This window comes from Puntigrus tetrazona, chromosome 13 (assembly GCF_018831695.1).
Source record: "Puntigrus tetrazona isolate hp1 chromosome 13, ASM1883169v1, whole genome shotgun sequence".
In the NCBI taxonomy this organism is placed as follows: domain Eukaryota; kingdom Metazoa; phylum Chordata; class Actinopteri; order Cypriniformes; family Cyprinidae; genus Puntigrus; species Puntigrus tetrazona.
The window spans coordinates 18,531,284-18,545,191 of record NC_056711.1 but is presented as its reverse complement, the minus strand read 5'-3'; positions in this window follow the sequence as shown (position 1 = coordinate 18,545,191).

Sequence of the window (13,908 nt, the reverse complement as noted above, 5' to 3'; positions counted from 1 at the left end):
GACATTGAAAGTGAGGCTCTACAGGTTGAGGTTGAAGCAGTTGACATCTATTGTGCTCACCAAGGGCTCATCATTTATCTGACCATAAATACAGTAAGAATAGTCATGGTGTGAAATATTATTTACAGTGTAAATTTTATGTAATGTGCAGTTTAAAAAATGTGTTCAGCTGTGTTTACAGGAATATTCAGCATCATTGCTCCAGTCTTCAGTGTTGCATGATCTTCAGAAATCATGATTCTTTTTCTGCTCAAGAAACATTTCTTATCAGTGTGGTAATAATATATATATGTGTGTGTGTGTGTGTGTGTGTGTGTGTTTTTTGATCAACAGAAAGTTCAGAAGAGCAGCATTTATTTGAAAGGGAAATGTTTTGTAACATAAATATCTTATAATCAGTTTCATGCAGGTAGCATAGTTCTACAGGTCAATGTTATTTTGTCTAAAATAAAGCGCCTTTCAAAGATTTGATGCAGTTAACCTGGTGAACTTTGGTGAAACTAGTTCAGATGTGTTTGTCTAATCTAATCTAACCTTGTTTCCAGCCTAACGGGTCGCATAAATCGCATAAAGCTTGTCAGAGGAAGCGAGTGGCATTTCTGTGCGGGGACGTTTTGGGATGGTTCTGTCTGAGACTGCACGTCTCTTATATGGTGTCCTCTTTTATCTTTCCCTTTCAGTCTCTCAGGCCTCTGTTGGCACTGCCACGCTGCGTTAGCGTCTCTGCGCCGTGTTTGCTGAACTGTGCCAGCGGAGCTCTGGAGCCAGGACTGTAAAAAACACCAGGCATCACTTTACCATTTCAGAAAATTTGGCCATGCTGTGTTTCAGCCACAAGTTATTTGCGCTGACAGACTAAATGATTCAGTTTGTCCTAAATCATTGTTCTGATGTAGTGTCCCCGTAAAGACTGTGATACGATCTTTAGTGTTATCATCTCATTAACAGATTACCATTTAATGCTTTTAAATGTGTAAATGTTTAGCTGAGGTGTGCGTTTTCTGTTTAAGAAATAGTTCACCTAAAAATTCAAATGTGCTGACAGTTTGCTCATTCTCGGGCCGTCCAAAATGTACAGTATATGAGCTTGTTTCTTTATGGGAACAAATTTAGAGAAATGTAGCATTCCATCACCTGCTCACCAATGAATGCTCTCCAGTGAATGGGTGCCGTCAGAATGAGAGTCTGATAAAAAACATCATAATAATCCACACCACTCCAGTCCATCAGGTAAAGTATTGTGAAGTGAGAAGAAATAAATTATCATGCAGACATTTATATCTTATTCATTGCTTCTGGCAATGCTGCGAAAAAGTCCTTTATCTATAATATAGCTATAAAAGGTCATCAGAAATAAGACTGTTCTAAACAAATATACTGGTTATTATATTTTGATAACAGAGAATGGACTTTTTTATCTGGGAGAACCATTATTATGGATTATGGACTCCTTGATGAGTTCACACAAGATGTATTCTGATGGACTGGAGTGCTGGGGATTACTGTGATGTTTTTAGCAGCTGTTTGGGCTCTCATTCTGACGGCACCCATTCACCGCAGAGCATCCGTTGCTGAGCAAGTGATGGACTGTTGCATTCCACCAAACACGTTGAGTTGAAAAAACAAGCTCATCCACATCTTGAATGGCCTGATTTTCATTTTCTGGTTGAACTGTTCCTTTAAGATCTCATCTAATATCTTAAATGTACTTATTTAATTAGCCTTTTGGAAAGCTGTAGATAAAGTGAATGTATGCAGTTGGAGTCAGATGTGCCTTGATGCCCTCATTCCTCTATATGCTCCTCGCAAAGGTATCATTTTTCAGGTTTCGGAGCACATCCAAGATCATCTCCAAGCGCTGTGACCCACGCTGAGGCTGTATAGCTTGTTTTACCATCCTACTGCAGTCGAGGTAAACGCTCTGATATTGTTTGAAGCACATTCAAACGTCTTGGTAGATCCTCTGTTGGCCTCGTTGCACGCAGAAGAAATGTACTTGGACTCGGCATCATCAACCGCAGGACAGAAACACTGCTTGCTTTGTGGCGCTGGCGAAGATTTTTCTCCGCTCTGAGACTCTCTTCATGTTTCACGAAATTAACCGCTGGGTTTCCGTATGGATAGGCCACAGGAACCGATGGGAAGCGAGGAAAAAGGAATAACGGTAAACATGGAATGAGATGTGAGGATGTAACGTAACCTCTGGTAATGATTCTGCCGTCATCCCACTCAAATACAATCATTCAGATTATTTAGAGGACTTGAATGTGGTGAGGTTAGCTTTCTGTTATTGAACAGAACAGTCTTGAATGAGCAGCATTGTGTGTTTCGTACTTGAACAGTAAGTTTGAGTTTTATGGACTCTAGTTTTATGTTATGATACCAAAACATCACATTATTTGCATTTTTATTAAAATATGAATGTGAAGCTCAAATGGTACTAAAATGCTTTTCTACTTTTGTAGCTGCAGTGTGCCTACTTTTTTTTTTTTTTTTTGTCTGGCTGAGCATCCACATTGAGCTTTTTTTTTTTTTTTTTTTTTTTTTTTACATTTGTCAGATTGTATACTTTTATTCAGTAAGGATGCATTAAAGCAATTAAAAACGTCGTTAGATACTTTTATAATGTTGCAAAACATTTCTATTTCAGATAAATGCTGTTCTTTTGAATTTTCTGAGACCAAAAAGTATCACCATTAGCACAAAAATATGAAATAAGCAGAAAGGATCAAGACTCTAGTAATGATGCTGTAAACTCAGCTTTTAATTTATTTTTAAAAGTATTCAATCAGAAAACTGTGGTTTTAAATTGCAGTAATATTTCCCAATATCCCTTTTTCACCAAATAAATGCAGCTTTGCAAGCTTCCTTCAAAAGCGCTTGAAAAATCTCACTGTCCTCAAACGTTTGGACAGTAGTATAAACTTTAAAGTCCCATCTGTGGGTATGGTACTGCCGCAGTATATTTTTGTTCAGGTCAAATCTAATCAAATCTCAGATCTTAAATATTTCAGCCGTTGGTGCCTCAGAATAAACGTGGCAAACGCGCAGACGTCTCCTGTAAACATTATCTTCCTCTGCCCTCGCTTATCTGTCCATTCAGAGAAGTTTGTTTTTCCGTCTCGACACGGGCTCCGTCTAAACACTCACAATGCCCGCTGGTGTGTGTTTGTGATACGTACGTGCTCTTCATACATGTTTGTCCTGGCGCGGACGCGAGAAGGATGAAGACAGAAGGAAGGGTGAGTGTTTCTGCCCTGGCGGGAAGGGTTAGCATTCTAACTTAGTGCTTTTATTATTGGCTTGTTTTTTTGGTTTTGTGCTTTTGACTTGTAAATAAAACACTGTGCTCTTTTGGATGCTTCGCGTTCGGTTTGGCAGCCGGCGAGATATTGTAAACGCTGGATGTTTATATCACTCAATCATCGCGGTGATGATCGCGTGGAAGCTTTAGGTAAATCAGCGCTCAACTTTGATTTGTTGAAGCCATCCATGTGTTGTAGTTTCCTAACCTCTCGTTCTGTCTTTGTGTTTTTCGTGGCACTGATGGGCCCCGAGCGAAGCTCAGCGGCCAGAAGAAGATCTGAAGTGTATTAGAACAGGGGCCCTGGATTAAGTGTACCAGGGCCTAAATGCGGGGCTTTTCTCTGAGGGATTAGGCCTGGGGTTTGTGGGACCCCCACCTTCCCTTTGGCTCTGTCAATAAAATTCATCCGCTTTGAACCGTGATGCTTGTGCGTGTCCGCTGGCGTACGGGACACCTCACAAACGTTAAAGTGACCGTAAGCTCATTGGTTTATTTTTAGATTCGGCTAGAAGAGTTTTCACGACTTGAAGCAGTTCCTCAAATGATGTCGATATTTACTCACTGTCATGTTGATCCAAAACTGTATGAGCGTCTTCTGAGGAAAGATGATAGTTTTGTTCACGCAACGATAGTGTAACGGGGCAGACGAGACGAAAGCAGGTCAAATCAAGGGCTAACAGATACGTAAGAGGACACCAGAGAGCAAGCGAGGGTCATCCACGGCAAACGTAATCCAAAGGGAGCGAGCAATAATCCAACCGGTCAACATTAGTCAACCTTTAAACCCTGATTATTTCGTGTTCCACAAGACACAGTACCGCAGGTTTGGAAAAAACGTGGACATGAGCAAATGATTTTTAGATAAACTGCCCTTTCAGATCAACTTAAAATCGACATTTATTGCCATTCCCAAATCCGAATTTCTCTCCGTTCCGAGTTTGACGCTAAGGATTCCTGTGTTGCGGTCTCAAGGGTTCAACTAAAACCGAAAAACGTTTTATTCCTTTTTTGGCCTTCCGTGTCCACCACAGCTGTGTTTTTTGGGGACCCGGAAAAGCTAACATTTGAAAACGGGTTTCAAATTGCGCAATTTTTTTAAAAAACGATACCGTTATCTCTACGTAAACCCGAATTTGTGAAAAAAGCGATGCCTAAGCATGTTGTGCGTTCCGTCTATAAGCATATTTCTCTACAAAGTGACATCAGCAACTATGCAATCTCACATTATACAGTTTTTAGTTGTTTTCACGTCTGGAGATCATTTGAGATCATTTCGGTGTCAAACCCTTATAGACGTTGTCAGGAGTGAGCCTGTGATGTCTGGGTAGGCGGCTGGCTAGGTTTCGGAGCAGAATTGGGGAAAATAAATCTTTTCTTTCACTGTCCTCAGGTGAAGTGGATTGGGGTTTATATTCGCGACCCTCTACGTCTTGCACCTTCATGAATGCTGTTGTTGTTCTCTGGCGCTTGGCGTCTGCCCTGAAACCCTGCTGAGTCTCGGGGAGAGCTGGCCCGCGCTCCGGAGCGTGAAAACCTCTGTAGATTGCAGATTAGAAGATCTCAGATGTTTGTGGTCCAGTGCGGCCGCGCTCACAAAACCTGATGATTGGAAGATTGAGTTAATATATGTTCGTCTTGCTGAGGTCACGGTGACTCGCTCCTTCTCTTCATGTAGTGTTCTCACCTGGTTTCTGTCATGGATAAATGCACCCATGCAATTACTCTGTCTGTAAAAGCAACAAGCGTACTGCTGTTCACTCTCATAAAGCTAAAGATGTGACTCCTTCACTCTCTCCTTTGTCTTTCTCGCCTCTTCACACCTCATTTGATCCTGTAAATGCTCTTGGCTGGGATGTTCGTCCAGTAAACGCTGCTTCTGCTCATTAATAGTCTGTAATAGCCCATTATTCCAAGAACTGCTATTGTTCTGCGGGTTCGTTTTCCAAATATCTTGAGTTTATTTATTTTTGCACAGTTCATATTCCCAGCAGATCTTGTTATGAGACGTATATATTGGTTTATTTGGGTCCAGCTGCATTTTCTTACACGGTGCACGGTAAGGAATAGCATTCAGTTGATGTATATATAAAATAGACTGCCAGAAAAGTGTGGGTTTGGAAAATATTTATCCAATGTTCAATTTAAAAAGAAAGTGCTGTAATTATTTACTGTAATGCTGTTTAAAATTTAAGGAAGCCTGTTTCTGCCACCTTTATTGCAATTGTTTTTTTCTCAAAATTGTGAGATATATAGAACGGCCATGATACAAACTATATAAACTTAAATTTAGTTATTATTATTCATGTTTTACAATTGCAAATTATCTATCTATCTATCTATCTATCTATCTATCTATCTATCTATCTATCTATCTTTTATCTGTCTGTCGGTCTATCTATATATATATACATATGTATTGTGACGAGCGTCCCGAGGATCGATCAGCGTTGCCCTGGGAACAAACACGAACACCTACACCAGCCACTCAACGACGGATTCGCCACACCTGGAGCTCATCAGCCGCGGGCCAGATAAGCCCGGCCAGGCGACGGCTTCAGTGAGCCACGAGACTCGGAAACGCAAGCTAACCTGTTGTCTCTTTCTTTGTCTCCCAGAAGCTACAACGTGACGGGCCTGCCTGAGCTACTTCCCCTACTACCTCACAGTGGACTCCTCACGTTACTAAGCACGGAAACACAGAGACGACTCACCGCTGCACTCACCGGATTCACCGCTACACCACCCCGGACTCACCGCCGCACTCCTCGCACGGACTCACCGCCACCTTCTGTGTATTGTCTAATAAATACACCCTCCGGGGTTTTCACTGCACCTGTTTCTCTTGTGCTTCCTCTGCCTCGCCACAAGTGGTGGAGAATGCGGGCAGTTTTAAGCGCAAGAGAACGGAGGAAACAAAGAGAAAGGAAGAGCGCTATCGCCGCTTCTATTAAAGGTTCCCCACAACATCAACTTCTCTTGTTTTCCCCAGGCAGCGCCGCTTCCCGGCGAAGATGGAGGAATTCCTCCAACGCCTCTCAGAGGTTTCCATTCGCCAGCAACAGATCGTCGAGCATTTGGCTACCCGCCAGAACGAGACCGAGCAGGAGCTCGCTGCTCTCCGCGCGCCACTCAACCACGCCCGTCGTGCCTGATCCCCGGATGCAAGCCACACAGCTGCTACCCAAAATGGCCGCCAGCGATGACTCCTGAAATATATCTCGAGATGTTCGAGAGCGCCGCAACCACGGAAGGATGGGACCGGAGGGATTGGGCACGCGCTGGCCCCGCTGCTGTCAGGAGAGCCCCAGCGCGCCTATTTCAGCATGCCGGCCGACCTGGCGAATGTATACGACGACCTAAAGAGGGAAATCTTGGGCAGGGTCGGTCTATCACCGGTCTGCGCAGCCCAAGCCTTCCAAGAGTGGGTCTTCCAGTCTCGCCAGCCGGCAAGGACCCAGGCCGCCGAACTTACTCGGCTAGCGCAACACTGGCTCCTGGATGGGACACCAACCCCCGCCATCATTGTGGAAAGGGTGGTGATAGACCGGCTCCTGCGGGCTCTCCCCCGGAATTATCGCCAGGCGGTCGGTATGAGAAACCCCAAGAACGCCATGGAGTTGGTTGAGGCGGTCGAGCTGGCGGAAGCCGCAGCGCTCGAGAGGCCGGGAGCGGCGCCATCTTTTCCCGGAGGGTGTCCCAGGAGCGACGCGCGCCGGAGGAGCACCGGCGACCGATGGAGAGGGCGGCGGTCCCGACCGTGAGAGATGAGCCGATGCCAACCGAAGAGGCTTCCAACTCCTCTAGAGCGTGGCTGGCAGGCTGCAGTCTCCACCGGGAGCTTCCCCGCGCCGCACCGGAAATCCCCATCGGCCTGAATGGACGGAAGTTCAGAGCCCTCCTTGACTCTGGCAGTACCATCAGCCTGGTTCAGTCCCGCCTCCTACCCCGCGCACGGAACCGCGAAACGGCTGCACCACTGACCTGCGCCCACGGGACACCAGGAAAGTCTCCACCGCCTCATCACCGTGGATTTGACGACAGGAGGAAGCTGGCCCCTGGAGGTGGGCCTCGTACAGGACCTGCCGGTACCAATCATCCTCGGCGGGACTGGCCGGGTTTCGAGGAGGCGCTACACACCGCGACACAGCCTGTCAGCCCCAAAGCCCTCGCCGGAAGAGGCGAGAGGGGAGAGGAAACCGCCGCCTGCCGCTCTCCTAGCATCGGACAGCGGAAGAGATGGTGAGTCCCCTCCGAATACTACTAATGTATTCTTTGATGTGTTCCAACAGGTAGTCGGAGGGGCTCTGCTCGGCCGGGCTCAGCGGGAGGATGACCGGCTCAAGAATTGCTGGAACCAGGTACATTTCATGGATGGAGAAGAGACGGCCCGGCCCCATCCTCTTCCCCATTTTATTGTGGAGAACGGCCTACTCTATTGTGCGTCGCCCAGCGGAGGGGGGAGGAGAAACGGCTCCTGGTGGTGCCCCGAGGGAAAGTGGACACCATCTTGGAGCTCGCCCACGCCCACCCGCTGGCCGGACACCTCGGGGCCGCCAACACTATCAAGAGGATCCGGGACCGTTTCCACTGGCCGGGGCTCGACGGAGATGTGAAACTGTTCTGCCAGGCCTGCCCCGAGTGCCAGAAGACCTCGCCCCGGCCACCTCCCCCTAGTCCACTTATCCCGCTGCCCATAATCGAGGTGCCCTTCGAGCGCATCGGGATGGATCTGGTGGGCCCGCTGCGAGGTTCTGCCCGCGGCCACGAACACATCCTGGTGATCGTGGACTACGCCACCCGGTACCCCGAAGCCATCCCACTCCGCAAAGCCACCGCCAAGGCGATCGCCCAGGAGCTCTTCACCCTGTCCACCAGAGTGGGGATACCCGGGGAGATACTGACCGACCAAGGCACCCCGTTCATGTCCCGAGTGATGGCCGACCTCTGCCGGCTGCTACGGATCCAGCAGCTGCGCACCTCAGTGTACCACCCCAGACGGACGGACTTGTGGGGCGGTTCAACCAGACACTGAAGCAGATGTTGAGAAGGGTTGTCTCCGAGGACAAACGGGACTGGGACCAGATGCTCCCTCGCCCTCTTCGAGTGCGAGAGGTGCCCCAGGCCTCCACCGGCTTCACCCCATTCGAGTTGCTGTTCGGCCGACAGCCGCGAGGCCTGCTGGACGTGGCAAAAGAGGCCTGGGAGCAGCAGCAGCAGCCGGATGCCCAGAGGTCGGTCGTAGAACACGTCCAAGCCATGCGGGACCGAATTGAACGGGTGATGCCCCTCGTGCGGGAGCACATGACGCAGGCCCAGCAGCAACAACAACGACACTATAACCGCCCTGCACAACCTCGGGAATTCCAGGTCGGCGACGGGTCATGGTACTAGTCCCCACCAATGCTTGCAAATTCCTGGCCACCTGGCAGGGTCCATATACCATCCTGGAAAGGTTGGCCCGGTTACTTACCGAGTCCGCCAACCAGACCGTCGACGCTTTACCGAACAAATATACCACATTAACTTGTTAAAGAAGTGGGTGGGGACTAGGGAACACCTTTCCACACTCTCGCCATTCAGGAGGGCCCGGTCGTCGACACCAACGCCTTGCTCGCTCCCGCGACAGAAGACGGAACTCCAACATTTGGTCGGTCAGTTCTCGGATGTGTTCTCGCCCACGCCGGGCAGACTAACCTCCTCCAGCACGATCCGACCCTCCCGGCGCCATCGTCCGCAGCGCGCCCTACCGGATCCCTGAGGCTCGTCGGCGAGCTATTGAGGAGGAGGTAAACCAAATGCTGAAGTTGGGGTGATTGAACCATCGACGAGCCCGTGGTCCAGCCCCATCGTCCTGGTTCCAAAACCGGACGGCACCCTCCGCTTCTGCAATGACTACCGGGCGACTCAACCAGGTCTCCGAGTTCGACGGATATCCCATGCCCGTGTAGACGAACTGCTGGAACGCCTTGGAAGGGCCCGGTATATCTCCACCCTCGATCTCACCAAAGGATACTGGCAGGTTCCGCTGTCAGAGGAAGCCAAGCCAAAAACGGCTTTCTCCACCCCGGCGCACCACTGGCAATACCGGTCCCTTCCTTCGGTCTACACGGGCACCAGCCACCTTCCAGAGACTAATGGACATCTTACTCCGACCCCACCAACAGCACGCGCAGCCTATCTCGACGACCTTGTGATTCACTCGGAGACCTGGGAAGACCATCTGAGCGCGCCGCGGAGGGTGCTTCGGGATCTTCGACGGGCTGGACTCACCGCCAACCCCAAGAAATGTCACCTGGCGCTCTTGAGCGAAGTACCTGGGTTACCGAGTTGGGCGAGACTGATCCGGCCACAGGAGAGTAAAGTCACCGCGGTCCAGGAGACCCCGAGGCCCACCAACAAAACCCAGGTACGCGCCTTCTTGGGGTTGGCAGGGTACTATCGTTGTTTCATCCCCGACTTCTCCTCCATAGCCGCCCCTCTGACAGACCTGACCAGGAAGGGGCAGCCTGAACGGGTTCTGTGGAACCCGACGCTGGAGGAAGCGTTCCAGAGGATTAAGGCCGCACTCACCTCAGACCCTGTCCTGAGAGCCCCGGACTTCGGCTGCCCTTCCTGCTACAGACGGATGCTTCTGATGTGGGTCTGGGAGCCGTGCTGTCCCAGATCCAGGAGGGTGAGGAGCATCCGGTCTTATATATCAGTAGGAAAGCTGACCCCGCCGAGAAAGAACTACGCCGCGGTGGAGAAGGAGGCCCTAGCCGTCAAGTGGGCAGTCCTGGAACTGCGGTACTACCTCCTGGGCCGGCGGTTCACCCTACTTACCGACCACGCACCCCTCCAGTGGATGGCCAGGCCAAGGACACGAGCGCCAGGGTGACCCGCTGGTTCTCGCGCTCCAGGACTTCCACTTTGACGTGCAACACCGCGCCGACAGCCAACGCCAACGCCGACGGCCTATCGCGGATGTGGTCGGCTTTTGCAGGTCTGTCAGGGGTCACTCCCCACCCACCCCAAATTTCCCGTTATTACGCTCTGCTTTATCCACCAGGACCAGGACAGCGCTTGGGGGAGTGTGACGAAGGCCCCGAGGATCGATCAGCGTTGCCCTGGGAACAAACACGGAACACCTACACCAGCCACTCAACGACGGATTCGCCACACCTGGAGCTCATCAGCCGCGGGCCAGATAAGCCCGGCCAGGCGACGGCTTCAGTGAGCCACGAGACTCCGGAAACGCAAGCTAACCTGTTGTCTCTTTCTTTGTCTCCCAGAAGCTACAACGTGACGGGCCTGCCTGAGCTACTTCCCCTACTACCTCACAGTGGACTCCCTCACGTTACTAAGCACGGAAACACAGAGACGACTCACCGCTGCACTCACCGGATTCACCGCTACACCACCCCCGGACTCACCGCCGCACTCCTCGCACGGACTCACCGCTCACCTTCTGTGTATTGTCTAATAAATACACCCTCCGGGGGTTTTCACTGCACCTGTTTCTCTTGTGCTTCCTCTGCCTCGCCACAGTATATATATATATATATATATATATATATGTGTATATATATGTATATATGTGTGTATATATATGTATATATGTGTATATATATGTATATATATGTGTATATATATGTATATATATGTGTATATATGTATATATATGTGTATATATATGTATATATATGTATGTATATATATATGTGTGTGTGTATATATATATATATATATATATGTGTATATATATATGTATATTAGATAATTTGCAATTGTAAAACATGAATAATAATAACAAAATTTTCTAAAGTTTATATAGTTTTTATCATGAAAAATATAAAAAAATAAAAATAAATATATAAATAAATAATAATTATAGATATATACTGTATATGAGGAGCTCACTTGCATTCCAGTTAATCTCAATAAAACTGCAGTAGGGTTTGATTATGTAAAGAATATAAAAAATACAGCTAACTTTCACAATAAAGCACCTAGAAACATGATTTTTTTTTTTTTTTAAATGTTCAAAAACACAGCTTTGTAAATAAACTCTCCATATAGTAAAACGCTTCAAACTAACTTCAAGTTCCACAGAAGAAAGAAGCCATTCAAGTTTGAAACATGAGAGTGAATAAATGATGACAGCATTTTCATTTTTGGGTGAAGAGGCATCCATCAATCATCAAAAACGGCAAAACATGTTTGCCGTTTAATATGAACAAGATGGCTGGACGAGAAGCGGTGACATAACGTCTCACTGCACCGTACCTCCAGCTCTTCGGCTCATGAACGCCTGCGCTCGGCCTACAGCGTGTTTGTAAATCACAGACACCGAGACATTTACTGCCCTTCCTGATTTAACACACATTTCAGCAATGTCAGAAATGTTTCAAGCCTTACATCCTCCTAAATCCAGCATTTATTTTACATATAAAACAATCAGATGTGCTGATTTACTAAACGCTTACTACATACGTAGCTGTCGTGATGAAACGCCGCCGCTTCGTGTTTGTGGCACATGTCAGAAGATCTATATTTCGGTGCAGTTGTGAAGTGGATCCAGTCTAGACGCTCTGTAACTCTGTTCTTTTGTATCTTCCAGAGGATGGGTGGAGTAACTTTCAGCATTTTTCCGTTTTCTTGTCCAGAACTCTGTCTCTGGCTGTAACCGGACTGCTTGACCACAGACTCATCAGTGCCCTTGGATGGATGAACCGCTGATTTGGAGAAACATGCAGAAGTATTACTGCTTCTTCCTCCAAAACAATCAAACGGGATTGACGTAAGCAATCTCATGGTGGACACTTTTAGGATGGGATTCGATATATGCTCTGCTCTGATTAGTGATTAGTAAAAGTACTTGTTTTTTGGTTAGACAGCATCACAAGTTTGTACTATGGCTGTACCTTGGTACAACGATACAGTGCAGTATTTTTAAATATTTCAGGATACTTAAAAGAAAGGGCGTTATCCGACCATGTTTTTGCATAATGAATGGAAATTAATATAGTAGCACAATGTGTAATAATAATAATTACAGTAAAAATCAAATATGCATGTATTAAAAACTATATAACTATAGTTTATATATATATATATATATATATATATATATATATATATATATATATATATATATATATATATATATATATATTTATTTATTTATTTTAAATTATTATTTATTATTATTTTATTTTTCTACTTTCCAGATAAAATCTGTATAATTTAAGTGATAGTCATTTTAATAATCTATATTTTCCTTTATACTGATAATGTTGAATGCAATAATGATTTTTTTTTTTGTAGCACATCTAATAATCTTTTAGTACATCTTTAAGCCATTGTACTAAAAAAGTGTTTATATATTTTCACATTTTCCTTTCCTCCGACGAGTACGTTGCGATAATTCAGTTATTGAATAAGCTTTAAGTATTTATTAAAGCGCTAAATAAAAGTCAGTCAATTAGTTTTCTGCAGAATTACTATTTTTACTATTCGTGACCGTATTTGAAATATTTAAAATTTCATCACTACAAACAAACAAACAAACAATAAATAACTAAATATGCATATATAAAAATTAAGAAATTAATAATAAGTTATATTTTTCTTGCCATTGTCCAGATAATATTTGAATAATTTGTAGCTTTTATTACAGTTCAAAATTTCAAAGGGATTTTTAAAAAATATTTTTATTAAGAATATTATTCACTTTATTTTTCATCATATTGGTCATAAAATACATTTTTATTATTATTATAATTTATCGTATCGGCATTATTTATTGCATGTAAATTAAAACTGGTCAAAAGCCTGTATGTATAAAACATATATTTGTACACTGGCTCGGGTCTAATGTTTGGAGACGCTGGTTTCTCACTCAGTGTCTTGGCTGAGGTGGTTTAACTGAGCTGGATCACAGCGCTCTTAATTAACGGTCATTAGAGAGTAGAAAGGAGACACGCTTCATTAAATCCCACCACCTCGGGCCTGAGGGAAGCCAGCGGATCGTACCCGTCCTAAACCCATGCTTTTTCGATTGCTCTGCTACTGTGAGAGCGACCCGATCATCTCAATGTTCAGTGACTATATAGTTTCTGCAGGTGTGCAGTTTAACAAGTCTACACTTAGAATACAACTAGACGCCGCTGTGTTTCAGGTTTCTATCGACTTGTTTAGTCTTTGCCCTAAAAAAAATGATTCCACTCAAGAGTTAGTAAGTGTAGACTTGTATTGAAGCGCACCGAACGCTTTAGGTTCATCATTAGCCAAGAGCGATCGCCAGGCACTTCACAATCTCTTAAAGTTCTCGTCCAGCTTTCTGAAGAATTTTTCTCATTATTTTACACTTGTAAAACACGTTGTTATTTTGAGGTGCGATGGAGTTTATAGTGATGGACTCTGACAGGATGTAACGGCAGGCATGTAGTCATTTCTGTATTTCTGAAATATCGAAGTAAAGTTATCGACTTGACCTGTTGCATGCTAATTTTGCACGTAAATTTCATTTAATTGTGGGTTTGTTGGTTTTGGGAGTCCCCAACAACAGGTCGACAAGCATGCATGGTCCAAAAAAGATTTTCATTGTCTTATAATATGCA